Raw genomic sequence first — 26,050 nt, 5'->3', positions numbered from 1 at the left:
GTCTCTGTCTCTCTCCCTTCTCCCTCTCTCTGTCTCTCCTCTGTTTTCTATCTCTTTGTCTCTCTCTTTCTGTGTCTCTCCCTCTCCCTCCCTCCCCCTCTCTCTCTCTCTCTCTCTCTCTCTCTCTCTCTCTCTCTCTCTCTCTCTCCTTGTAGCTGTAATAGACATACTCCTTATACCTAGTTGACCAAAACTCCACTTCTACCTTAGAGATCATCTAGTTCAAGCCTCATATTTTACAAACAAGAAAACTGAAGTCTAGATTTTAGAGATGTGATCTTTTCCTATATCCTATTAGTGGCAAAGCTGCCACTTTTATATAACTTTTAAAAATGAAATTGAAGACCCATTTCCTACATGTTTGTATGTTGTGATTAACTGGAAAAGATCTTAAAAATGTGTTCAATTTTCTTCTTTTTATTTTTATACACTGCATATTTCTCTGTAGTAAAAACCTTAAAGATACAGAAAAGAAATACAAGTGATGGTGGGGAAACATATTTCTGTCTTCTCCTGTGGGCAAAGTTATAGAATTGGAAACTAACATTCAGAAAGAGATAATGTCAGTCAGAAACAAGGGAATACCAATGAGGCAAGTGGTGGGTTCATGAGTAGAAGCAAAGAAGGGACATGACAATGAAACAGAGTCCCATGGCACCACAAGCAACCATACCAAATTTCCAGGCATCCTTGAAAGTAAAAGTACAGTCTATCAGCTAAGGTATATTTGCCATAGTCTCTCTTAGTTCAAAAATAGAATGGTGTCATTCTGACAAATAGTCACCCTATCAAGAAAGACAAGGCTGGGGACAGGAATAGTTCTGTTCTGTTCTGTTCGATATACTTAACAATCCCTAGAAAAATAGGAATGTGAAAGGTTTTAAAATAAGTTAGAAAAATTAACAGAAGAGCTGGAGTTCTATATACGTAAGCTGTATGTCCAAAACAACCTCAGAACTAACTATGACCACTGCTGCAAGGGTAGTCACAATGAGACAGAAACTGGCTTTTGATGAAACATGGAGAGCTCTATCCTTTTATGCTGCTATGTCCCCATATGGTAGCCTTCTCTAATTAGTGAACTGACCCTCTTCGCCTTAGAACAAGGTACTATTTCCATTCTGAGGAGTCCTGAAGGACTATGAGTGTGCTTCTGAATTACCAATACCCCTTGCTCTATAGAATGGGTATGATTTAGCAAAATTGGTGGTAAGGTAAATTATGTAATTTAAATCCAGTTTTGCCATTATTTTCTATTGTAAATTTTGAGGTAAATGTCATTATGTTAAAACAAAAATCTCAGTAGATCGAGTCAATTCTATAGAGGAAGGACAAGAAAAAAGAGATTTTCAGACTAGTTTCTTTTCCACATGTAGTCATCACTAATGTGGTGGTTTGAAAAAGAAAAGGAACAGAAGAATACCCCAAGAAGAGCAACCAGCCCACCCACCTATCATTTGAGTGGGAGTCTGGGAGTTACTACAAGGAAGGGCCACTCCAACCTCAAGAGTAACTTCAGACTAAGCAGTGATAACAAAACATCTTTTCTTCCAACTGGGACATTTAAATTGCTGAAAGAAAGTAGGGGGAGATAATAGCTATCCTCAGACATTGGAAGGGCCCTCATGTGGAAGACAGATTAGACTTGTTCTGAGTATCCTCAGGGGGCAGAATGAGGAAAAGAAAAAAATAGGTGGATTTGATAGAGCTGCACATTCTGGCTCAATATGAAAGGAAATATACGAATAATTAGAATTGTCCCTAAGCAGAATAAGTTATTGCAGTGAGTTGTGAGTACCTTGTGGCTGATGGTCATCCACTGAAAATGTGAATTGTGGAGGGGATTGCAGCTTCAGGTTGGGATTGTACTTAATAGACACTGAGGTCTATTCCAACTCTGATATTTGAGAGTCTATGACTAGGCAGCCAGTTAACCAAATATTTCTTTTCCTTTGGTCAGCATAATTTCATCATGATATTTCTATCTTCCATGAACTTTGCCTTCTGCAGTTGTGGCCTGGGACACTATGAGTTCTAAGGGCTACCAAGAATAAACTAGCAAGGACTCAACTTACACTTCTGTGACTTTGAGTTGACCCTCCCAGGGCAGCCAAATTTACACATTAATAAGTCATTTCTATCAATTTGAATTTCTATTTGTAAACTCAGAGTTCACATACATCTTCTGATACTTACATGTGAAATCTGAGTCACTCTGGGTCACATAATATGATTTGTTGGCCCTACTGGGTTTGCAGAGTGTCACACAAAGTTGTATTGCCATTGAAGAAATGTATTTTCATTTGTTTTGGGTTTTGTGTATGTATGTGTGAATATATATATATACATACATACGTATGTATGTATGTATGTATACATGGGTATGTGTGTGTTTTACATATATATGTATATACACATAAATAAATATATATTTGATAAGTTAAAATATATCAAGTGTCCCTGAAGCTTAAAATGTCTTGCACAAAACATGGAATTTAGTACGTATATAATTTCTGATACTGCTTGGAAATATAGCCAAGATAAAAATGGATGAGAATAGTCAATGTTGGTAGAGTTGTGTAGTGATGAGAACACTGAAGTATTGTTCCAACCAATCAAGAAAATGATTTGAGATTTTGTGAAAAAAGTGAGTAAATGTTTTCAGCATTTATCATGATTATTCCACTGCTAGGCACATATTCATAGGAGATCAATGACAAGTGAGAAGGCCCCACATACACCAAAATTTTTGTAGAATCAGATCTTATAGTAACAAAGAATTGGAAACAAGATAGATATCTCTTGTTTGGAGAATGGCTAAGCAAATTATGGTACATGAATCTAATGGAATATTATTGTGCTTTAAGAAACAATAAATATGATGAATACAGAGAAACAGGGGAAGTCTTATATGGTACGACGAAGGAATTTACAGCTCTCGGGGACCTTAGCAATCATCTAAGCTACTTACCTGATTTTACAGAAAAGGGAGCTGAATCTCAGAGAGGTAAAATTATTTGCTCCAGGTCTCCTACTTGCTAATGAGATGAACCAGGATTTCAAACACAGATACTCTAATTCCAAATCCAGTGCCTTTTTCATTATAGCACACTTCATTTCATACACTAGCAATAATTAGTTACACAAGAACAATCTGCTCATACCCACTGTGTTCTGTAGGTCACAGACAATTTTAATTCTTCCAGGATTATATTGTTCTATAATTGTTAGTCACCTAGCATCACTGGAAAAATATTGATGTTGAAGAGATGGTCTTTTTTTTTTTAACAGCAAGTGGTTTAAGAACCTGCAAGCACTACATGATAGTCCAGTTCACACTTCTCAGAAATTGAACAATGAAACCTTATCAAAAGGTAGGGGATGGAGTGGTTAAAGGAAAGATCCAGTTGACTAGAAAATATATTATTATTTACCCTTGATACTTTGAGTTTTAACTAGCCACATCTTTTTCTTAGAATTTGATGAATAGTTTATTCTCCATAGAATAATTTTAGTGAGAAATTAGCCATGGGAAAAGTGAAATTTTTAAATAACGTCCCAAGTCTGTTGAGTGGTGGTATTTGATGAAACTAGTAATGTCTGCTTCCTAGGACTTTTTAGAACCAGGTCACTGCCCAAAAGCTTTGTGCTAATTTACATCATTCTTATATATGATTCATTCATGATGTGGAAAGGAGTCATTAATATTAGGAGGTAGACTTCCAGATCCATTTGAAAGCAGCCAATGAAATGAATGGTTTGGTGGCAACATCAGCCCATCAACACTATGCCCTTTCTTGTTCAGACCCAAGTTAAAGGTCAAAGATCTCTTTCCCATTCAGTGATTTTCCTGATTTTTTCTCATGTTTCAACCATGACAGGATAAAGACAAGCCAGGAACAAATCCACTCGTTTTAATAATTGGAGAGTCTGAACTGATATCAAGTGAAGGTTCAGCAAAGTTACATTTTGAAGGGCTAAAAGTCCATTAGGGGAGTTTGCTTTGTGTATGGCTATTTTCTTAGATTGTAGTAAACTACAATTACAAAAGAAAGCCAAGTGACAGAGAGGCAAATAATTTCCCCTAATGACATTGCCTTACACTAAGGGTGTTTGCGGCTCATTCACAGTTTATATCAGCGCGGTTAAAAGGTGTTATTGAAAGAGAAAATAGCATGGAAATGTTTCACCTTTTATGCTGAAGTGCATGAGTAGCTCCTAAAAGCTCCAGAAACACCATCATTTTGCATGTTCTGTCTGTCTGTCTCTGTCTCTGTCTCTGTGTCTCTCTCTGTGTCTCTCTGTCTCTGTCTGTCTGTCTCTGTCTCTGTCTCTGTGTCTCTCTCTGTGTCTCTCTGTCTCTCTCTCTCTCTCTCTCTTTCTCTCTCTCTCTCTCTCTCTGTCTCTCTGTCTCTCTCTCTGTGTCTCTCTGTCTCTCTCTCTCTCTCTCTCTTTCTCTCTCTCTCTCTCTCTCTCTCTCTCTCTCTCTCTGTCTCTCTCTGTCTCTCTCTCTCCTCTCTATGTCTGTCTGTTTCATTCTTTCACATACACAGAGCTTCATGGAGAAATAAAGCCTATTTCAAGCTAGCAAGAATTTATTAAGTGCTGTGCCAGGCACGGGAAATACAAAGTCAAAATGAAGAATAATCCTTGTGCTCAAGGGGTTAACATTCTCCTTGGGGACATCAGGTATAATCTATCACTTAAGGAGGCAGAGAACAAGCACTGTCCCTAGGGGGCTCAGGAAAGGTTTCATGCAGGACAAAGCAGATGAGCTAAAGCTCGATGATTGTTAGGGTGATGAGAGAGTCCATCCCGTGTGTGTGCATGTGTGTGTGTGTTGATTGGGGGAGGGTATAGTTTTTGCAAGGCCCCCCACTGTTGATTTCACAACACACCCTAGCATCCTGACCTCAAGCAGAGACGAGGACCTTAGTTCACTGGGTCTACTTCAGGTGCCCTCGATTTTCAGGTTTTCTGATAGCCTCCCTTCTCCCTTTCCTTCTTGCCTTGGCTCTGTGCATCTCCTTTACTTTTGTTCATCTGGGTGACATTGTGCTTGGGGTCAGGAAGACCCAAATTTAAATCTAGCCTCAAACACTGGGAGACACTGTCTGCCTCAGTCTTCTCAACTGTAAAACATCTCAGCTTGCTTGTGAGAAAAAAATGAGATAGTATTTGTAAAGTACCTAATGTGATTTTTGCCTTCCGTTCTTCATTTTTCTGCTGAAGGGATGATGGGACAGAGATGCTAAATGAGAATGAAAAAGAGATGAAAAAATTGAATGAAATGGCTCCTAGCTGGAGCAGCCATGAAGCTTGAACTTGGATATTGCCTAAGGAAAAGCTGTATGGTGCAAGTAGACAAATACCACAGGCAAATGTGTTATTGATGCTCTTGCATATTTACACACCCTGTTCAACTTTGCTTTGTAAAATACTTAGCTTCCTTCAAGGCTAAGCTTATGTATGGTCTGCTGCATGAAGTCATCTCTGCTCCCTCTATTGATGCTAGTGAATATACATACATACATACATACATATATATACATACATATGTATATATATATATACAAACACATACATGTGTATGTATGTATGTGTGTATTTATATATGTGTATATGTGTGTACATATACAAACACACACACATATATATTATGAATAAACATATATACCTATTGTGTATGCATACATATATTTACATGTTGTTGTCCCCTACCCCCAATTGAAGGTAAGCTCTTAAAGAGCATGGGCTCTTTAACAAAAAAAAAAGTTTTCTGTTTGTTTTGCATTGTATTTGTACAGTGTCTTATCTTTGTATTCCCAGAGCCTAGCTCAGCTTCTTACACAGAGTAGGTGCTTCATAAAGGTGTGTTGGATTGGACGCAACATAGCAAATTGACAAGTTACAAATAGAGGAAACTCTCCTATCCAGACTCTGAGAAGTAAGGAATTTGATAAAAATAGACAAAAAATAAACAAAAAACTACCACCAACAACAACCACAACAACAGACCCACATGTAATACCCAAAACAAAATAAAACATCTTATGCATCAACAGTCAGGGAAAAAATGTGTGTGCTGGGAGGATAGAGTGGGAAAAAGGCACAATTTTATTTCAAGAACAGGAAGAAGGAGCCTGAGGGAGTCTTTAGTGATGGACAGTTGCCAATATCTTTTTCTCTTAGTGTGAAGAGGGAAGGTAGGAATGAAGGAAGGCAGGAAGAGAGAGAGAGAGAGAGAGAGAGAGAGAGAGAGAGAGAGAGAGAGAGAGAGAGAGAGAGAGAGAGAGAGAAGGATGGAGGGAGGGAGTGAGGGAAGGAGGGAAGAAACACAAATTTACTAAGTGTTTAGTATCTTCCAGGCACTATGCTAATCACCTTACAAATATTATCTCATTTTATCCTCGTAACAACCCTGGGATATAGGTGCTATTACTATCCCCATTTTATACTTGAAACTGACACAGTTTAAATGACTTGCCTGGGGTCTGAGAAGAGATTTCAATTTTGGTCTTGATTCCAGGCCCAGAGTTTTAGCCACTGAGCCACTTACTACAACTGTAGGAATGGGAAAGAGGAGCAGAGCAGGAGATGGCTTCCTTGAAGAGAATGTTACAATCTCCTGATAACAGGAGAGTATCACAGGAGATTGGGTGCCTTCTAAAAGATCCAGTGTCAAAACATCATAAAGAAGCCACTGAGAGACTCTGTGGGCCCCTTTCTCTCCATGTTGTTCCTTCCCATTCTATTAGGCTAATCTAATTTTGTCCAACTGGGAAATCAGGAGGAAGAAGCACTTATAATAAATTGATGTGTATCTCAACTTTCACAAGGAACTAGATTCATCCTTCTGTGATTTGTGCCTTTGTGGATAGTCTCTGAGTTCTGGTGGCTGGAGGAGGAGGAGGATGAAGAGGAGGAGAAGGAAGTAGGAGGAGAAGGAGGAAGAGGAAAGGAAGGAGAAGGAGGAGGAGGAGGAGGAGGAAGAGGAGGCATAATCTAATCATCTAATAGCCAGGTTTCTGATGATAACTTTCTTCCAGTTTGCCAAGATTAAACAGGAAGCATTCTCCTCTTGGTAGCCCCTGTGGGAGCTTCCACCTGCATGGCGTGACTTTGGGGAACTCAAGATTATAGGAACCCCTTTAGAGGTGGTTCATATCATATTGCCCTGCATTTTAAAAATAAACTTCCATAATTTAGAGATGCAAGGAACCTTGATTATTAACTAGTCTAAACCCCCTGTTTTACATATAAAGAAATAAATTAAAACCTAAAGAAGTCACTTGTCCAAGGTCACACAGCTAGCCAGTAGTAAAAAAAAAATAGAGTTGAAACCCAGCTCTTCTGGCTCCAGATGCAATGCTCCATCCATCAAGAGTGATTTAAAACTATTCTGAGTAGGATACAATACGTCTTCCATACCTAGCTGGGATTACTTAGAAATACTGATGTTCTTTACAAAGTAAGAATGGGATAGGGAAGGTGTCTGGTTTTGTCCATTCTCTAATTTTACATGACTGTGGCAGGATCTCAGTGGGGCTGACAGAACCCTGAGTCATAGCAGAGAAGTCACGTTCTTCACAAGACTCCATCCCAAGGCATGGACTCTAAGGAGACTTCCTGAAAGCCCCAGGGAAGAAGAGAATTTATGTTTTAGGTCTATAACATTCAAAATTTGAAAAAATAAATCAAAAAAGAAAAATAACTTTGGGTTGTAGTTTTTGCACCCCTGCTGCTTCTGCAAGGGTAGAGTAGAATGGTTTTTGTGGGGGTTTTGTCTGAGACCCTGTTAGGGCCCTTTTCTGGAAAGGCCAGACCTGATATTTTTGTGCCTTGTAGTTACCAGAAGAGTTGGCCTTATACTGGTTGAAATGAGGGATGCTGGGAATTTCCTTTTGTACCTAGATATGTCCTTTACAGATAGAAAATATTCTACCTTCAAGGACTTTAATCACCACCCTCTGTTCCTCCTATTTTTAAAATGTCAACTCCCCCTTCACCACGTGTAACACATTGTCTTTGACTTGAGAATGAATAAGTTTTCTTAGATTTCTGACTTTCTGACAGGAAAGATAATGCAATGTAGCAAATACCAGGATTGTGGGGAGAAGGCATTGAAGGGGCAGATCAAAAACGGTGAGGATTGTCAGGTGTAAGGGTGGCTTCTTTTAGCCCCTTGAATTGCATGCTGATTCATCCCATAGATGAAAGACACCCCAATATATGTAGTAGGGAACAAAAGACCTAAGTAAATATTAATCTTTTATTGTGCTTCTGTAGCTGGGTCTAAAATTTGGAGAATTGCTTGGGGTAATTATGAATTGCCTTGTATTTAAGTCACAAAAGGATTAATGGATCTTTTTTTTAATTCTTTGCTCTTTTTGCATCTCCTCAGAATTAATGTTTTTAAATGCATACTATACATAGGATGACCAAGGAAATCAATTACATTGAAATATACTTATCAAAATATAAAAATGGCTCGTGAACTCCAGGTGAAGAACTCCTGTTTTAAGTAGAGAAAACTTTTGGTGATGTCACAGCCCATGTGCTGCATAACTTTGGTTTCTCCTCTATCTAAGAGAATTCAAGGAACTTCAGCCTTTGGTGTACTCATACTTTCTTCATAGAAGCCCTTGGTCCTTATCCTGCAAGTTTAGTTCGACTCTCTCCCTCAACTAGCAGGAAGACCTGAGTTCAAATCTAGCCTTAGACACTTACTAGCTGGGTGAATGGGGAAATCACCTAACCTCTCACTGCCTCAGTTTCCTTAAGTGTCAACCAGGGGTAATAATGGCACCTCCCCCTCAGGGTTATTGTGAGGATCAAAAGAGAGTATTTACAAAGTGCCTGGAAAATAGTAAGAGCTCAATAAATGCTTCCTTTATCTGCATGAGGTCTGCCTTCTACTACTACAGACCCACATTTGTTCATCAACGTAATTATCTTAGAGAGTTGCCTGGAGAAATTACCAGCTAAATTAGCTGCCCACGATCACACAGCTATGATATGAGGCAGGATATGAACCCAGTTCTTCCTTAGTCACAGACCAACTCTATCCACACTATACCATGCTGATCCTCTTTAATTCTCAGGACCCCTTCTTGCACAAAGAAATAAAATGAAAGGTGGTGCAGTGAAATGACTGAGCTGATTAATGAAAGAGCCAGTGCTTGATTTCACAAGGTCTTCTGACTCACAGTCCAAGCTCATTGCCCTACACCTTAGCCCCTGGGACTGCAAGGGCCAGATTTCTGCCCAGCCAGCAATCTTATGCATGCCAACTGAATGAGCGTTTTGCTCTCCAGCTGGAGGCTGGAGGGCTGAGGCTTCAGGGCCTAGCCTCTGAATTTATATATCTTCCCCTTTGAGGCTTTTCAATGGCTCAACTTAAAGGATTTCAAAGAATTGGTAGAAGGTCTGGAAGAGTGAGTGACCGAGATGATAGAATAATTATAAAGAAGGACTTACGAGAAAAGGGTAAGGAGTTATTTATTCCAGAGAGAAAGGCACTCAAGTACCTGAGGACAGTGAACAGCTGCTCTCCATTTTCAGTGAAGACAAAATAAAAGGAAATGGCTTTAAGCTGCAACAAGGAGGATATTAAGTGATATAAGGGAACATCTCCTGGAAGTGAGGGTTGTTAAACACTGGACAAAGGGAGTTTATGGAACCTCCTCCCCTGGGAGGGCTTAAAAAACAGGACGACTTCCATCTTCTTGGGACAGTTTCTGTGCGGTCCAACTAAAAGACAAGGGATTTGGAAATAGCATATTTCAAGGCCTCTTCTAATACTGTCATTTTATAATTATATTGATGGAAAAAAACAAAGAAGCACCCATAATGGGTGACTTCCTTTATCATAAAGTGAATCAGCCTAATGCTTGTCAAATCCGACTGCTCCATTTCCTGTGTCATTTTCAGTGTGTTTTCTCTCTGCTGTACTAACCCTGAGGCTGGCTGTTTTCATGCTCCTGGTCTTCTAGCCCTCAGACTCCCTAGTGCCAAGTCATTAGAATGCAAAAGAACTCATTAGTCTCCCAAGGTGTGTATCTTTGGTACTATTCTGAGAAGATGCTAAAATGCAACGTTTAGAGTGTACTTAACTTGTCCACATGGACACTAATGGAAATAAAGTGTTCCATTTGTTACTATGCTACCGGCCATTCTCCTGGAAGAATAAGTATTTGAGGGAAACCCCAAGGGTATGAGAGAGGGAGTAGAGATGCACCCTAGGGCTACTGAAAATACCACTTTATGTTGGCCAAGTGGTGGACTTTACTGAGTCCTTCAGGGAATTAGTGCAAGTTTCTGGAAAGAACCCTAGCCTGAGTTAGGAAGATACAATGTGTCTACCTCCAGGAGAATGTAAGCTCTCTAAGCTTTTATTTTTGTCCTTTAGCCCTAGCATAATACTTTGTGGTTCAGTCGTTTCAGTCACGTCCAACTCTTTGTGGCCTTGTTTGTAGTTTTCTTGGCAAAAATATTGAAGTGGTTTGCCATTTCTTTCTCCAGCTCCTTTTGCAGATGTGGAAACTGAGGCAAATGGGGTTAAGGGTCCAGGGTCACACAGCTAGTAAGTGTCTGAGGCCACATTTGAACTCATGTCTTCCTAACTCCATGCCAAGAACTCTATCTGTTACAACTCCCTAGCTGCCCATCACCATAATACTTAAAAATGCTAATTTAATTTAAATTGTAAAAATTAAATCCTGGCAACTAAAACAAAATTTACTTGCCTTGTTTCTTCCATCTTTAATTTGTTAAAGAAGGTTTTAGTCATCTATGATTATAACAGTGTATCTCTATGCCCCATTAAGATTTACTCTCCTGGAGCTGGGAGAGAAGATGAAAATGTAAGGTAGGTAGTCCAAATATTGTGATCCTCATTCCAGGGGATGTTGAGCAGGCCTCATTCCAAGTGTAACTGAGTTCTGGTCCTGTCTGTGGCACCTATTGGTTGTGTGACTCTGGGCCATCTCTGGAGTTCTTAATGCTCTAGGCCACTCTCTAAGACTAAACACTGAAGACAAGGTGTCAACCAACACTAGTAGAAGATATTTCTTTAGAAGAGTGTCTTAAACCAATGAAATTGTAGTTCTAGTCTTTGCTCCTGTAGATGGAAGAAATGAAGATTCTGAATGATAGTATGATACAATATAAACAGCACTGGTTCTGATTCAAAGGACCTGGGTTCAGATTCTGCCTCCAGATCCTTAGGTGATTCATTTAACTTCCTCAGATCTTCAATCAGTCAATCAATCAATAAGCATTTATTAACAGCCTACCATGTGCCAGGCATTCTTCTCAGCACTGGGGACACAATAGGAGGTAAAAGGCCCTCAAGAAGCTGTTGCAACAATTTTTTAGTGGCTGCTGAAGGGGTGTAAGACCCACCAACAACCAGCACACAGAAAGCTGCCAACACAGGTTCTTTTGATCTGCTTTATTAAGGAAAGCAACTGTAAGGGGTTAACAACCTTACTTTAATCCAACATACAAATATCATTCACCCAGCTCAGGGGGAAAAGCCAGCACCCTGAGCTTCAGAGCAAACACAAACAAATTACAAAGATCAACAGATAGACCTTGTCTGATTCAAATCTCAATTCATAGTTACCAGAGTTTAACAAAGTCTGAACATCCGGGCTTACAAGCTGGAGGGCTCTTAACTACAGCTGCCCAGAGTCTCCACATCAGCATACTGCCAAGGATGAGAGCCCTAAGCAAGTAGCTCTGTTCTCCCTTTTTATACAGTTTTCAGAAATCATCAGATGTCATCTGAGCAACCAGAACTTAGGTGCCTACTATTGGTTCTGGTCTTAGCAACTCCCCTTAGGACCCGGAGGGCTTCACGCCCACATAGGCTTAGCACCTAGTAGATAGGGATTTGGGCATGGGGTTTAGCACCTAGTAAGGCTCAATCAAAGACACCCAACTTAATAAGACAGGAAGAAATTCCCACCTTAATTGATATTACAGAAGCTTACTATCTAATAGAGCAGAAAACTTGCAAATGAATATATACAAAGCAAGCTATAAGTAGGATACATAGGAAATAATTAGCAGAGGGAAAGAACTGGAATTAAGATGGGTTAGGAAAGGCTTCCTTCTTTATTAAATGAAGGGCTCAGAACAGATGACCTCTGCCCTTTTCTTTCTAGTCCTATGATTTTATGATCCTATGATTTGCTCAGTCACCTTGATAATATGCATCAATGTGGGCATGGATGGGGTTCAATACTACAAATGTTTGGTGAATACCTGCTTTTGTAGACTATGAGGATGCAAAGACAGAAATGGGAGAAACATCTACATAGTTAAGTAAGTGCAAGATATATACACAATTGAGTACTTTTTGGATTTGATCCACTAACAATTAAGGATATCATAGAATCCTTATGTAGAGAGGATATATGGTATATTCAACAGAGAGATGATTTATCAAGGAGGCATACCTGGGCTCAGGTCTTCCATCTAACATGAATGAGGACATTCATGAGGACAAGTCACTTAAACTTTCAGTGACCTAGAAACTCTCTAAGAAATGTTTGGAGCGAAGTACCTATCTGCACTGGTAAAGGGAGTTTCTTAACCAGAAGTTTCTTACGTGAAGTGAATTGACAGATCTGGTCCAAAACAAACAAACAAGCAAACACAAGCAGTGACTGTCAACAAAGGAAAACAAGTCCTGCGGGAGGTGAGGAAGAAAGCTAGGAGATTTAGAAAAGTTGAAGGTGAAAAGGCAAAGCATTCCAGGTATGGGAGACAGACAATGCAAAGTCATAAAGACAATATAGATGGACTGTTCTGTATAAAGGAATGAGAAGTCAGACATTTTAGAGAGAATTTTGGAGAGAATTTAGAGCACGCAGCTGCAAGGGGGTACAATAGGAATTCAGTCTCTAAAAAAGATTGTGAAAATGAAAGCTTTGATACTCTAGGAAGAAAATCATCATAAAGAAACAATAAATATGTGGAATGATTCCTATGTATCTTCAGTGGCTCCCCATTGCCTCCCAAGCAAAACAGAAATCCCTGACTCTGGATCCAAGGACCTAGACAGTTTTGCTCCAGCTCACCTTTCTAGCTATGTCCCATAATAGCCTTCACATGCTTTAAGTTTTAGCCCAGTTGGATTACTGTCTGCCCCGTGCTCTGACATGCACTCTCCAGTCTTCATACCTTTGTTTGTGCTTTCCTTCTTCCCTGGGATGAGCCCTCTCCTCCTCCAATGGCCACTATTTTTTGAAGTCTCCACTTAAAGGCTCAGACTTAGGCCTGCTTGCCCATGAAATCCACCTTCTCTAAACTCTTCAGGCAAAATAATATTTTCTCTCATTAATTTTCTGCCAACATATTTTTGGGGTCTCTCCTTTCCAGTTCTCTTACTCTCCCTTTTATTCTAATTTTCCGTGTTTGTGTCTTTTCCCCCTACTAGACTAACCTTCTTTGTGGCCAGTTCTGCACATAGTAGGCAATTGATATATGCCTGCTGAAGTGAATTATATTGAATTGTCCACCTTTGGGACTACCTCCCCTGTGTAGGTGACGTCCTCAGGTGCAGCAGGAAACTATCTAAAGATCTACTCTTTTTCATGCACAACTGGTTGTATATGTTCTACCTGGTAGGACTTGTAATCTGGGAAATGCACCTAACTGTTATTTCACTGAGGGCTATGGAAACTGTTTTGCAAGGAAAGGTAGGCATGAGGTCTACAGAGAGAGCTTCAAAGAATGCACAGAGGCCTCACTGGGTTCAGCTGCAGCATATAAAATGTTCCAGTACAGTTGAGTTTCCCTGTCAAGGCCGTCACTTGTTTACATTGGGTGGCTGCAAATGCACCATGTCGGGGATTTGGGTTTGGAGCTGCATACAGAGTGTTTCAGCAATGGTTTTACTGACATCCAGATGTAATTGTAAGAACCACTAGAAAGGCAATGCCAAAACATAAATGTTCCTTAGGTACATCCTACAAAGATATCTCTGATTTCTGAAGATGGCCCCACTTACGGTTTTTTTTGTTAATTTGTCCTTGCACCCCATTCACAATGTCTTGGGGCTAACTGGAAATGGGCATTGGAAGACTATGGCTTTAACAAACCTTGGGGGAAAAATCATAAAATATACTCTGCCGTCCCCCTCTCCTTCTTGCAAAAAACCTGATGCTACTAGAGGCCTTTAAATCTATCCTGAATATAAAAGCAGCAGCTAACATTGTGTGTTGAACATTAGAGTCCTTAATAAATGTGGGGAGGAAGTAGGGGAAGGAGGATGCCCTTTGACATTTTGCAACCATCTGAATCTTAGGAGAAAATGAAAAGGTAGCTAAAGCAGCCTTGATGAAAGAAATCTCACTTCCCAGGAAGTTGGCAGTAATGAAGTCAGCCTGAAATGCTTATTCACAGCACCCTGAATCACCTGTTCAGCTTAAAGAATGCTATGATCATGGCACAAACCATGTGATAGGAGACAGAGAAGGGCCAGCCTTGAGAACGATGAAAAACTGGGCCATAAAAGCTTTAATTCTTAGATTTACAATAGGGACATTATTTTTCGTCCTTTTCCCACACTGCACCCCACTTCATCTCCAATCTTTGCCTTTCTATCTGTTGAAATACTACCTAACCTTCAAAGATAAATGCAAATGCTATCTCCATCAGGAAGCCTTCCCTGATCCTCTTCCACCAGCAGTGATTTGTATCTTATTTTCTAAGATCTTAGCACTTCATATTGCTCAAAATCTAATTTTTCTTTCATTTTTTGTATTTATCTACATGCACACATGCATATCTCTAGATATGTATGCATACCTATATGTGTATGCATATATACATATACACATATATAACTGCCCCCGTTAGGCTATTAACTTCTCAAAGGAAAAATTTCTTGTCTTAATCTTTTCTACTCACTGCTTAACACAATGTCTAACATAGGTGAGCAATCCCCCTCCATTTTTTATTCACGTTTTGCCTGGGCCTCTCCTTTGCTCTTCTCTCATTGTCCCTTGTCACATGTGTATATGACTTTTTCCCTGTTAAATTATAAGTGCCTTACCTATCCTTTTATCCTCACCACTGATACATTACCTTGTATATGGTAGGTTCTTAATATATGTTTATTGAATGAAAATGATTGTCTGATGTTTTTTATTACCTCTAATGAGGCACCTAGGTAGATGGAGTATTAGGCTCAGAATCAGGAGGACTCAACTTCATGAGTTCAATCCCAGCCTCAGACACCTATTAGCTGTGTGACCCTGGGCAAGTCACTTAATCCTGTTTGCCTCAGTTTCCTCATCTGTAAAATGAGCTGGAGATAGAAATGGCAAACTACTCTTTGCCACCAAAAAAAACAAATTAAAAAAACCCTAAATGTCTATATGAAGAGTTGAACAGACTGAAAACAACCGAGCAAAAATAAGCTAATAAATGATTGCTAAATGAATTAAGTGTTTTACTTTTAAGACGATTATATAATCATAACTTCTGAACAGGAGATCTGGAAGGGAATGTGAAGGACATCAAATTCAAAACTTTTTGAATTTTGTCTCATCGTTTTGTATTTTATTGATATTCTTTCATTCTACATCGGTGTCATATTTCATGAGTTTTTACCACCTCCTCCACCCACACTTACTGTCTCTTTAAATAATATAGCAAAACAAAACAAATGAACACATTGGCTGGGCCTTAAAATTTGTGTTTTATTCCATAACTTTAGTCTGCCAACTTTGTGCTAAGAGACAGGAAGCACACACCCCATCAGCCTTCTGAAGTCATAATTGGTTACTGTGGGTCAACCATTTACTGTGGCAAAATGGAAAGAGGGGTGGACTTTGAATTAGCAAGACCTGAATTCAAATCTTATCTCAGTCACTTACTATACATGACCTTGGGAAAGTCACTTCACTTTTCTCAGCCTCAATTTATTCATCTTTAAAAAGAGGATATAAATAGAATTCACCTCATAGGGTTATTGTGAGAATCAAATGAAATAAGAGTTGTAAAGCACTTTTCAAACCTTAAAGTTCTCTAGGGCCAAATAGCTAGTGTCTTTGGCAGAATATGAACTCAGTTTTGAGGTCTCCAAAGTATGGCACCTATAATTATTATTATGGTGATCATCATGTAATTCTTCTAGTTCTCCTTAATTCACCTTATGTCAGTTCAAAAAATCTTCCCACAATTCACTAAATTCTTAATATTTAATATAACATTCCATTTCATTCATATAGCACAACTTGATTTTACATTCCCCAAAAGATGGGCATCTACTTTGTTTCCAGTTGTTTTTTTTAACTGCTGCTGCTGCTGCTGCTGCTACTACTACTACTACTACAAAAGTGAGCAGTAGATATTGCATGTGTGTCTGCATCTAATAGATGCCCATCTTCATCTTCACAGATGAATCAAAGAACAAAAAGGCATGGAGCAGTTCATATGACTGCCAGCTGTTGGCGAGCAAGATGAATAGCATCGGTGCCTAGCCCAGTGCTTGGAACACAGAAGGCGCTTAATTAATTCTTACAGATTGATCTTTAATGAACCTTTCTGAACTTTAACTAGGCCCATCCTTGAACAACAAAGCACAGAGTGTCTCTTCAGGTTTATATGTCAAATGCTTCTGACTTGGTAGAATTTGTTATAACTTGGGCTCTAGTGTTATAACTTTCAAAGATATAGGAAATCACACATATACATGTTATGTATGTATGTACATATGTATTTATATACAGACATATATGTGTGTATATATGTATATATATATATATATATATATATATATATATGTATTTGTTTATTTTACTTGGGTGTGGCTGTTGTACATGCCTCAGCTTCTTGGAGCCACAGGTGAGAGTTGGGTGAAGGTTAGGTGAAGCTGGACCAGCAGCCCTGAAAATGTCTTGACAACCCTCACCCCGGAGGTGCCAGCCCTCCCTGAACCCCCCCCCTCATGGATCCCACATGCATAACAAATCAAAGAAAATAAATAGAAAAATTTTTAAATACAAGGTAACAAGAGGGAGATTCACTAGAAGCTGGGGGAAAATAAGGAAAGGCTTCTTGTAGAAAGTAGTACTTGGCCTATGTCTTCTTGAAAGAAGAGAGAGATCCTGTGAAGCAAACAGTAGAATGTGGTGCATTCTTCCAGGCATGGGAGATGACCAGTGCAAAAACATGGCTAGAAAACAGGAAATGGACTGCCATGTAAGAGGAATAGAGAGAAGGCCAGTTTGACTAGGTCACAGGGTACTAGAAAGGAAGTAATGTAAATTGATGCTGGACACACATGGTGGGACCAGGCTGTAAAGATCAATAGCCAAATAGAAGAGTTTCTGCTTGAAACAATAGAGGGGGGGGGGCAGAGCCAAGATGGCGGCTGGTAAGCAGGGACTAGAGTGAGCTCCGTACTGAGTCCCTCCAAAAACCTATAAAAAATGGCTCTGAACCAATTCTAGAATGGCAGAACTCACATAACAGCAGAGGGAAGCAGGGCTCCAGCCCAGGACAGCCTGGATGGTCTCTAGGTGAGGTCTATTCCACACGGAGCTGGGAGCTGGGAGCTGGGAGCTGGGAGCTGGGAACGGAGTGGAGCAGAGCCCAGCCTGAGCGGCGTGGAACAACCAAACTTGGAGTCTGGCAGATGGGGCCCCTAGCGCCCTGAATATGTGAGCTGCAGCAGTTACCAGACCCCTCGACCCACAAACACCAAAGACTGCGGAGAAGGTTAGTGGGAAAAGCTGCGGGAGTGGAAGGAGTTCCCGGTTCGGCTTCCAGCCCCAGGGGCAGCGGAGCTGGGGCAGCTACAGCTGTTGTTACTTCCAGCTCCAGGCCCACCTGGTGGGAGGAATTAAGTGGTGGATCAGAGCAGGAGTGCAACAGCCTGCTGAAGATCTAAGCCCAGTTCGGGTTGGGGTTTGGGGAAGGAGCAGTGCTGGTGTGGCACAGCTGCCACCTCCCCCCCAAACGTGAAACATAGAACTCTGTAGTCTACAAGCAGTCATACCCCACTGAAAAACTCAAGGGTCAAGTTAGTTGGTTGGGAATATGGCCAGGCAGCGAAAAGGCGCCCAGACTCAGTCTCAGACTTTGGATTCTTTCTTTGGTGACAAAGAAGACCAAAACATACAGCCTAAAGAAGACAACAAAGTCATAGAGCCTACAACAAAAGCCTCCAAGAAACAAATGAACTGGCCCCAGACCATAGAAGAACTCAAAAAGGATCTGGAAAAGCAAGTTAGAGAAGTAGAGGAAAAATTGGGAAGAGAAATGAGAAGGATACAAGAAAACCATGAAAAACAAGTCAATGACTTGCTAAAGGAGACCCAAAAAAAATACTGAAAAATACATTGAAGAAAACAACACCTTAAAAAACAGACTAACTCAAATGGCAAAAGAGCTCCAAAAAGCCAAGGAGGAGAAGAATGCCTTGAAAGGCAGAATTAGCCAAATGGAAAAGGAGGTCCAAAGACCACTGAAGAAAATACTACTTTAAAAATTAGATTGGAGCAAGTGGAAGCTAGTGACTTTATGAGAAATCAGGATATTATAAAACAGAAACAAAGGAATGAAAAAATGGAAGACAATGTGAAATATCTCCTTGGAAAAACCACTGATCTGGAAAATAGACCCAGGAGAGATAATTTAAAAATTATTGGACTACCTGAAAGCCATGATGAAAAAAAGAGCCTAGATACCATCTTTAAAGAAATGATCAAGGAGAATTGCCCTGATATTCTAGAGCCACAGGGCAAAATAGAAATTGAAAGAATCCATCGATCGCCTCCTCAAATAGATCCCAAAAAGAAATCTCCTAGGAATATTGTCGCCAAATTCCACAGCTCCCAGATCAAGGAGAAAATATTGCAAGCAGCCAGAAAGAAACAATTTGAGTACTGTGGAAACCATATCAGAATAACCCAAGATCTGGCAACTTCTACATTAAGAGATCGAAGGGCTTGAATGCGATATTCCGGAGGTCAATGGAGCTAGGATTAAAATCTAGAATCACCTACCCAGCAAAACTGAGTATCATGTTCCAAGGCAAAATATGGATTTTCAATAAAATAGAGGACTTTCAAGCTTTCTCAGTGCAAAAGACCAGAACTGAATAGAAAATTTGACTTTCAAACAAAAGAATCAAGAGAAGCATGAAAAGGTAATCAAGAAACGGAAATTGCAAGGGACTTACTAAAGTTGAACTGTTTTGTTTACATTCCTACATGGAAAGATGATGTGTATGATTCATGAGACCTCAGTACTAGGGTAGTTGAAGGGAATATGCATATATATACATATATATATATATGTATATATATATTTATATTTATATTTATATTTTTATGTATATATATAAGTGAATGTGTATGTATGTATGTATATATCTATGTCTATATGTATGTATGTGTATATATATATATATGTAAAAGAGAGAGAGCAGACACAGGGTGAGTTGAAGATGAAGGGAAGATATCTAAAAGAAATAAAATGAAATTAAGGGATGAGAGAGCAACATACTGAGAGAGGGAGATAGGGAGAGATAGAATGGGGTGGATTATCTCTCATAAAGGTGGCAAGAGGAAGCAATTCTGTGAGAGGAGGGGAGAGGGCAGGTGAGGGGGGAATGAGTGAACCTTGCTCTCATCAGATTTGGCCTGAGGGGGAATACCATACATACTCAGTTGTGTATCTTACCCCACAGGAAAGAAGAAGGAGGAAGATAAAAAAATAAAAGGGGGGATGATGGAGGGGAGGGCAGACAGGGGTGGAGGTAATCAAAACAAACACTTTGGAAAGGGGACAGGGTCAAGGGAGAAAATTCAATAAAGTGGGATGGGTTGGGAAGGAGCAAAATGTAGTTAGCCTTTCACAACATGAGTATTGTGGAAGGGTTATACATAATGATACATGTGTGGCCTAGGTTGAATTGCTCAACTTCTTAGGGAGGGTGGGTGGGAAGGGAAGAGGGGAGAGAATTCGGAACTCAAAGTTTTAAAATCAGATGTTCAAAAAAAAATTTCTTGCATGCAACTAAAAAATAAGACACACGGGCAATGGGGCGTAGAAATTTATCTTGCCCTACAAGAAAGGAAGGGAAAAGGGGATGAGAGGGGAGGGGGCTGATAGAGGGGAGGGCTGACTGGGGAACAGGGCAACCAGACTATATGCCATCTTGGAGTGGGGGGGAGGGTAGAAATGGGGAGAAAATTTGTAATTCAAACTGTTGTGAAAATCAATGCTGAAAACTAAATATGTTAAATAAATAAATTTAAATTAAAAAAAATAGAGAGTCACTAGAGTATATTGAGGAGAAGAATGACAAGGTAAGATCTGTGCACAGTATTAAACTAACAATAGAAAAAGAAAACTGAATTTTAAAAAAGAGAGATGATATAGTGATGTGACTTACCTGGACTTTTGGAATTTTAAAATTTTCCTGCTAAGGGATCACTTATCCATTACTTGAGATGCTGAGAATGTCCACAGAGTTGATAAACTATTGAACTGAATGTGTATTAACTGAACTCTATATAGCTTTTGGTACTATTTGAGGTGTCCTTAAGGAGGACAGTTCTAAACCCTAGTGTTCCAGTGACCCAATGTGGTTATAGCCTATGAGTATCCGTAGGGAATTACAGACTAAGGTGGAAGAGACAGTAGAGGAATTTGAGGTACAGAATATGTATGACTTGTCCAAGATCACACATCAAATTATTGACAGAGAGTTTCTATACGGGGTGCTGGTAATTTAATAATTTATCACAGAAAAGAAAGGAAAAGGTGGAACTCAATGAATTCCAAATGCTTTAAAGGGATGCAGATTGAACGGCATTGTCACACCAAAGGGAAAAAGAAAGTTGTAACTGCAGGTGTACTGAGTTGAATTTTAAAAGTTGAAAATAGCCATCTGAGGAAGTATGTTTTGTTGTTGTTTTCAGTTGTTTCAGTCATGTCCGACTCTTCGTGACCCCATGTGGGGTTTTCTTGGCAAAGATACTGGAGTGGTTTGCCATTTTCTTCTCTAGCTTATTTTGCAGATGAGGAAACTGAGGCAAACTGGGTTAAGTGACTTGCCTAGGATTCACACAGCTAGTATCTGAGGCCAGAGTTGACCTTAGAAAGATGAGTCTTCCTGGCTCTATGCCTGGCACTCTATCCCTTATGCCACCTATATGCCCCAAGAAGTATGTACTCTCCGCATTTGGTTTCAGTTGTAACTCATGAACAGCTTGATTTGCCAAAGAAATAACAATTCTGCATATCAAACATGATAAGTTAATCCCAGGAGGCATTTGAATTGATGATGACCTTGCAAATGGCTAATTGAATGACTGTGTAAAGAAAACACAGGTTATTTGACTGTATTTTCCTTTTCTGGTATATAACAAATGATTGTATCCTTGGCATTTTCTTTCTCCTAAGAAGAAGGTGTGAAAATTAAATGTTGAGATTTTATTGTAAAAACAATGACAACTGGAAAAGGAGAAATATAAATGACCTTGATTTACTGACAATAACAAAGCCCATTCAGTTTTGCCTCCGAGTCATAGGCAAATTTATGTCAAATGCCAGTAGGATAAATATAGGACTGTGATTTGATTGTGTAATTCTATGGTTCAAGAACCATATCAGTCATTCATTTACTCTTGGTGGTGTTGGGAAGTCTCTTTGAAATTAACCATTTGGGGTATAGGTCTTCAGACATCGAGGAGCTCATCCCAAGTGATTTCTTGTTGAGGACAGATGGTTCACAGGAATTCTCACATGAGATTCAATGGGGCAAAATGAGGTGGGCCACTTGTTTTAGGTTTGGATATATATTTTAAGTAGGATTGATGTGGCCAAGAATCAAAGCTGTACGAATGATTTATTTTCTCCAACAGACCTATTTGAAAAAAAAGTTAGTGTGCAGAAAAGCAATATAACATGGAATGAATCAGCTACTATAGCACTCCATTCTGATTTTGCTTGAAGTAACAGGTCAAAAGTATAGATTTTTGGAATTTTGAATATACGGGTATACTTTTAAAACACAGCCCTAATATATATTAGCTAAATACATTTTTCTTTTATGTGTAAATGCCTATATTTTCTTATTGATTATGACATTTATTTACCTTTCAGTTGTTGAATTACTTTCTTAAAAAGGAAATTTTATCTTTATATTTTGTACAATTATTGAAGAGACAGAGTTGGCAGATTAAGCTTGATTTTCATATTTCCAAATAAATTGATAAAAAAAATCTTCCTTGCAGATTAAAAAAATTGGGGGGGCAGGAGGAGTTAAGGTAGAGAAATGATAGTGCTCAAGTCACTGTACCTTCGACTCTTGTTTTTGCATTTAAGCATGCTTATTTTCTACTCCAGCAAACAGTGCACAGGTGAGTACAATGGAATCAAGTTAATTTTGCACAAAACATTGAAGACTCTCCCCATTCTAGACCAGCTGCTAGCTGGCTACTGATTGGATCAGCTGGAGCTGGGAGTAAACGTCTCTCTCTCCTCCCTCCCTAGTGAAGGGATGAATTATCTTAGCAGGAGGACATTCCACTCTAGTGTCTGTATTGTTTTATTTGTATCCTGTTCCTTCTTGCCCCATTATCAGATTTCTGAGCCTGCTCATACCCATGGTGTTCTTGAAATAATCTCAGTAGTTTATTATAGTAACCCCTGCCCCTATTCGTTTGCTAACAGCAATCTCACTGCCCCGAGGGAGCAGTTGCTATCAGAGACTCAACCTGTTCCCTTACAGGTCTGAGAGTGCTGTTGCCAGCATTTCATTTCAATCTCAGCTGCCAGTTCCAGGAGCCCGTTTCACGTGACATATGATGGTTTTTGAGCTTGTTTTTGCTGTTAATCTAAAGGTATATTAATAATCATTTTAAAGCCCTTTCCATAGTCCTCATTTTCACATGTTATTCCCCAGTTTGAAGGAAGAGTTGATTTTATAAGAAAAAAAGACATCTCTTTGTTAACTAGGGGTTTTGAGGGCTGCTTTCTCTTCCTCAAACAACTTCTTTGGAAATCCTATATGTACTGCAGAAGCAAAGGGAAAAAAGGTTAAAAGTAGTTGTAAGGGGGGGAATAAAAGCGGGTGTAGAGAAGAATTTCTCTTTCTCTGAGTCGTTATTTAGTCTTTTCCCTCTTCTTCCCCTTCTGCCTATTTAGTACATTGTATATTGTGACCCTGGCTTTCTTCTCCTCCCCCCACCCCTCCCCACTAGTAGCGCAGCTAGATGGCCCAGTGGATAGAGTGCTGGGCCTGGAGTCAACCTTAAATATTTACTAGCTGTGTGACCTTGAGCAAGTTACTTAATGTGTATTTCTGTAGGAGGCAGTTAGTTGACTCAGTTGACAGAGAAATAGGCCTGGAGTCAGAAAGTCCTATGTTCAAATACAGCCTCAGACATTACTAGTTTTGTGCCTCTGGACAAGTCACTTAATTTCCGTTTGCCTTAATCTACTGGAGAAGGAAATGGCAAACCATTCCAGTATCCTTGTCAAGAATACCCCATGGACAGTATGGTCCACCACTGGGTTACAAAAAGTCTGACATGCCTGAATGAACGAATGAAAACAGCAGTAATGCAAGTGAATGAGTTTATCCTCATCCATAGACCTACACGGTAATTTTTGAGACATCAGTGCTGTGACAACTCTTGTAATAAGGGTTTACATGTGTAATTTTGCTTCTATGCATTCATTTGCATTGCTAGGTGGGTGGCAGGCACTTTGTGTAGGTTAGAAGCAATGACTAGAATTGATAGGAGTTAGGGGGTAGTAGAAAGATCTTCAAAAGAAATAGATTACCAGTCAAAAAAGCTGGTCATCAACAGGTGTCAAAGAGGGGACACTCTTCATAATTCAGTTATTAGTGTTATGGAAAACAAATTGGCATTATGCAAATAAAAGTAGCTATGTCCATATCCTTTGACCAAGATATCCCACTTCCAGATGTATAACCCAAGTGACCATTGACAAAAAGAAAGACTTTATATCCATCAAAGTACTTAAACTACCTTATTGTTATAGGAAAGAACTAGGAACAAAATCAAGACTGTTTTGTGAATGGTTAAACAAATTATGGTACATGAATATAATGGAGTATTCGTGAGCTGTAAGAAACAATACACATGACACACAGAAACATGGAAAGAATTTCATGAACCGATGTTATATGAAACAAGCATAACCAAGACAAAAGTGTACAACTGTCAAAGGAAAGAACCACTACAACAAAATAATCAAAACTGAATGTTGTGAGAATTTGCTAGGCCTCAGTAAGAAGAACTATTCTTGTTCCTTCTCAGGGAGTGAGATTCTTGAGTGTTATATTGAATATTGTTGATTCCCCTCTTATGTCTCTTAGTTACCTTTTAAAAATTCTTTTAAAATAGCAATGTTTCTATCTTCCATTTATATCTCTATGTAGATATAGATGCCTATACCTATCACGATTTCTGTATCTAGATAGATTTATCACCTAGATAGATGGAGATAGAGATATAGGATAATTGTCTAGGAGGGAGTAGGGAAGGATTATTGGTAGAAATCTAGATGACTGGAAAACAAAATATCAAACTTATTTTTAAAAAGAAAGGTAAAAAAAGAATGGAACTTTTAAAACCACATAGAGATAAGCAATTGCTCTCTGTTAAGCAGAGAACTCAACAAGTTTACTCCCCCAGGGTAAAAATTAGTGCCATCGAAAAGATGAAGATGAACGAACTGTCCTTTCAATGAATATGAAGTCACTCACTTCTTTTCTTACTTACCTCATGGATGAATTCATGCTTGCTTTCTCCTTTTGACCGAATCTTCTGATCTGTACTCCTGTAGTTTACTCTTGTTCCATCCACTTAGTCCAGGTGGGACACTATGTGAACAGGCTATTAAGAAGTCACAGCAGTGGCTTGGGAATCTTCAAGGAACCCTTATTAGCAGAAAAATTCCACCACTCCACATGACTCCCAAAATACAGCTGTGGGGATCACAACAAACTGACTCATTAGCACCTACTTTCTAACCAATGCACTTCATAAACAGCATCATTGGCTTGCAGTAAGCCTTGCACGAATTGCAGGTGATTTCAGGGAAGCTGGGATGCTCTGCCATCACTAGTCATGCCAATTAAATGGCTGGCTAGACTTCCCGTGGGGAGGAATATTTCACATCTTTGCAACCAACTAATGAAGAATCATTTGGCCAACCTTTTCTTTTCATCTGACTTTGATTTTTACTTAATTTCTTAAAAAAAAAGAAAAGTGGCTAAAATTAAAGAACTACCCTGGAAAAGCTGTAGAGTTTGCATTATAATACATTTTAATAGTATTCACAATCCTGGGGAATGGTTCATACAGGCTCTCTTGGTTAGGAATTTAAGGACAGGCTCCAACCTACTCAGAAACACCTCATTATAGCTCACTAAAACAACTCTCTTTACTTTTTATTTCTCCTCTATTAATGCCTCTCTCATTGTACACAGGGGTGCTTGCTGTTGTGGGGATGGCACATGCTGCTTTGCAAAGCATCGAGGAAAGAGTATGAAAATGAATCTCAGGCTGAAGTGTTTGTAATCCCCATTAATTTGGATACAATTAGTTTTGAGTCTGGGGAAGCAGTATCTCAAGAACAGAGTAGCAGATGCATTTGTGAACACACCACTTTTCCCTTAGGGAACCAGATGCTCCTCCTTTCCCTCCTCAACCCTCTCCCCTACTGTAATAACCTATAATTTAGGATGTAAATGAGTGGAAAATCATACTGATGCCATCTTAATTGAATGACTGGCATTAATAGTATGGGTTTTTGAAGGATATTGGTGTTCCATTTCCTTGGAAGGGAATCTGTATTTCTTTCATGCATTAGTATATAATGTGTAGACCCAAGAGATCTATAAAAATCACCATTATATAAAGTACCTGACAAGTCAAGTAGGATTCAGGTCAGAAGTGATGGGTGATTATTTTTTCTGGCATTACCTGTGACTGCAACTTAAGTTATAGGTTTGCTGCTGTTATCTCGCTGATCAGGG

This window comes from Trichosurus vulpecula, chromosome 3 (genome assembly GCF_011100635.1).
Source record: "Trichosurus vulpecula isolate mTriVul1 chromosome 3, mTriVul1.pri, whole genome shotgun sequence".
In the NCBI taxonomy this organism is placed as follows: Eukaryota; Metazoa; Chordata; class Mammalia; order Diprotodontia; family Phalangeridae; genus Trichosurus; species Trichosurus vulpecula.
The sequence above is the reverse complement of the archived record's forward strand: the minus strand, read 5'-3'. Positions refer to the sequence as shown.